The sequence below is a fragment of the Tigriopus californicus genome, chromosome 2 (assembly GCF_007210705.1).
Source record: "Tigriopus californicus strain San Diego chromosome 2, Tcal_SD_v2.1, whole genome shotgun sequence".
Taxonomy (NCBI): Eukaryota; Metazoa; Arthropoda; class Copepoda; order Harpacticoida; family Harpacticidae; genus Tigriopus; species Tigriopus californicus.
Genome location: NC_081441.1, coordinates 10,691,571 through 10,695,156, shown reverse-complemented (window position 1 = coordinate 10,695,156; position 3,586 = coordinate 10,691,571). Strand labels below are relative to the sequence as shown.

At 41.6% G+C, this 3,586-nt stretch overlaps 1 long non-coding RNA gene across 1 annotated transcript; it reads left to right on the top strand.

Annotated features, from left to right (window-relative positions):
- Positions 1-911: 911 nt before the first annotated feature.
- Positions 912-2,821, top strand: LOC131877064 (uncharacterized). Its single transcript, XR_009372849.1, has 3 exons — positions 912-1,029; positions 1,149-1,270; positions 1,757-2,821. It is a non-coding gene; the product is annotated as an uncharacterized LOC131877064 (long non-coding RNA).
- Positions 2,822-3,586: the final 765 nt, after the last annotated feature.

Sequence of the window (3,586 nt, the reverse complement as noted above, 5' to 3'; positions counted from 1 at the left end):
AGATGTCGCAGAATGTTCAATCAAAACTTGAAATGGCCAAAAAATAGTGGCTATCAAAGCCCTTAAATTTGGGCCAGATTACCAAACCAATTTAGCTAGCTACAGAAGTCATAAAGGCAAGCAGAGTGTGAGCGTCAGCCATGGAAATGGAAGTGAGATCTGGGAGACAAACGGAATCCATCCAGGGGGAACTCATCTTTCCTCTGACACCTTAAGAGCACTTTCCTCATGACCGAGAGCTTGGTCAATTGATCTGAGACACCACAGTCACGGGATCTTTATTGGTACCTCAGGGTATTTCGCGACACCTTGAAACCTCTTGACCATTTTGCATATAAATCACTTATCAGCTGTACAATCACAAACTGGGGCGCCCCAGGGGAGCTAAGTCCTTCCGCGACTCAAAATCACTCGGATCCCTTGACTTTTCGGGGGAGGGAGGAAATTCAAGGATGGGGACGAACTTTGAATGGGTATCTGATTGTATGAGCAATCACTAATGAGTAGGGATAGGCTGTTGCAATCGAACGACGATGGAGGATAATTTGATGCTCGAGACTTCTGGCATTCATTTGGGCATTAACGGTTAATGTGAATGACAAGAGGTGAAGCCGGGAAGCTGACCATAACTTGCCTATCCCTAGCGAGCTTAAGAACAAGAACACTTACCACAAATGTCGAAATATGTCCGCACATAAGGTATGAGCACCCCCTGCACTCGAGGAGGGGAAGCAGTCGCATGAAGTGTTTTGAAAGCCCCCAAGCGAGGCCAGACAGAGATTTAGGGCAAATCTTGAGTGCATGCAGTTGCTTCCAATGTTAGATCGGCTATTTCTCTTCATGGAACAAATTAGTAATGAGCTCTGAGCGACTCTGTAATTAGTATTGCGGGATTATATTTCTTTAATTTCAGGCCTTGGCCAAGGTGGCATGTAGGAAGGTAGGCATGCAGGCAGGCTGATGAGGATGTTGTTGCCTCGTTCTCCTGCTCCGCCCCTTCTGCTCATACGTGTAAGACAATGAGCAAAGGTAATTTCAAACTTGCCTCAAAGGGCTTCTCTCTTATTTCTAACGTGTTAATATGATGATGATGATGACAAGATCAGACTGAGCAAAACTCTTTCATAAATCAGTTATTTTTCACCCAGGATCACGATGAACGTATCTGCTAACCTTGATGCCTCGTTCTGAGGTTCTTCAAACCCACCCGAGGTCATAGATAACAAATCAGTCCATCTGAGATCAATTTGGGAGACGAAATGAGCCTCAAGTAAGCGTATTAACCATTTCGGGTCTTTTGGTCCAATTTTTCGACTTATCACGAGCCTTTTCATTATCAAACTAATTGATGCTTTTAAAAAACAAAGTTGTCAATACATGAAAAGAAAACGGCCCCAACTCTTATATCGTCTTTCTCACCTCGTCTGCGTAAGCTATCCTGGGGCTGAAACCTAATCTTAATGAGTGTTTTATTCCTTAGTCATTTGAATACTTCCTCATGTTTGCGACCTTACGCCTCAGCAAAAAATATGACAATGAGATTCAACAAGTGTAAAATCGAAATTTAGCTCATCTTGAATGACTTTACAATATTGCACTGAAGGTCATTTTAGGGAAGCCTGGCCCGATTCCCCCAATGCACTTAAAGCCTGGCTGCCCTTTTTCACTTAAGCAGCACATGTGAAGTTTCATTTCAAAAAGAATGCACAACAGGTTTGGGTGCATTCACTAACTCTTTTTTATTTGTTTTCTATAGCCTCGAGGGTCATTGAGGTCACCTGAGTTCGAAACTTGCCCTGAAAGCCAAGAAGAAGAAAAAAAGAATCCCGCCTATGAATGCCCATAACAATTTCTTTTCTTTTGGGGATGGGACAAGGAGTGTCAGATTGAAGTCTGGCTTGATCCATGAGGGGATTTGTCTTGGAAAGTAAATGGATGAATCGCTTTTGGATGAGAGGGCGATTTTCTCGATCGAGGCGGGCGGCGGCATTTTGAGAAATGTTCCGAGGCATGAAATTGACGGCTCATTGACTTGACACAACAGACACGCCCAAATCTCGGGACCTGAGATGGAGCCGCAACATCAAAGGGACACATTTTCCGACCCGAGTTCGTCCAGAAACATCGATCAGACAAGTTATTTGATGTTAAATATCGTATTCACATCACATCAACGGTTTGCCTGATTTCTTTCGACACTTTTTTGTTGTTTTACCCGTACTTTTCACTTACGTTTTTCACTTAAAGCTCAACAACTATAAAGGATTTGTCGATGACAAATCTAGACAGCTGTTGTATAATTCTGACCATTCTAAACGTTCACTTTATTTCGATCTATGTGTACAATATTAAGCACATACTTATGCACTAACCAATACTCTTTATACTCACCCATGGTGATTTGAGTGGTATCCACAATAAACAATAAACAATAAATATATTGTACGAATGGACATGACCGAGAGTCGCAATGAAGGTTATCATTGTTATTATTTTTGAAAACATGTTTTCTTGTTGCAACTTGTTATCACAACATAAGCAATTCTCGGAATTCGTTTCAAATTCACATTCCAAAAGTGAACAGATATGAACCCTTGGGTCAGCTAAGTGGGCCAATATTGTGTGAGTGGTATTGTAGTGCTTCTCTTAAATTTCAATTGATGTGATCAATCTCTAATAAGAGCACAAAAGGTGTCAGGTTCACATTCAGAAACGCCGCTTCTCTTCTGACCTCCAGGCTCATGTCGTGTTTGTTCGTGAAGTTTTCACACACAGTATCAAGAGCTCCATCCAATTTGGTTGATTAATCAGCCATCTGTGTCACATGATCACACACTGATAAAAAAAAAAAAAAAAAAAAAANAAAAAAAAAAAACAAGGATGATTGACGAAAGCAAGACCTCCTTGGCCATCCCTATAACTTTGTCATTCAGCCAGATGGTTGATAACTATTTCTTACTACCGATAACAGGGTAGACATGCCACGCATTTATGCTTTGATTGAGACCAGAAAAGCCCATTATTGGATGGAGACGAGCGCAAAAAGACAAATGAGTAATAGTCGGTTGCAGATTGGAATCCGAGGAATGAGCTTGGAGCCACTAGTCAAACTGGCCTGACAGCTGAAGCATTATTATTACACGGAGATATTTGCAGTGACAGAAAACATTCACTTTTTATGGAAATCAATTTCATATGTCCTAAAGGCACCCAAGGCATGCGTTTTGGTATCCCACGTCCAGAACATGGAACGAGAATGTTAACGACAAAAAAGGATCACGGCTGAGAACAAATGGCCGCTTGGGCTGAAGCAATTCGATTGCTGAATATGTTTTGACCACGGCCTCGAAACCAAAGTGTTCCACATTTTTCACAATGTGAAAGGATGAGTGAGGTTGAAAATATGTTAAAGGGGGATAGATGGATTGAGCAGATTTAATGCCATTAAAATCCCTGAGAGCTTTTTTACCCCTAATCGGTGAGTGCACAATAAATCTAATCCGTAATCGAGCTTCCGATCACATGGGGAATTACTCCTCGCGTGATTGCACGACATGCATAATGGAAACCGCGAAATTGATGTACT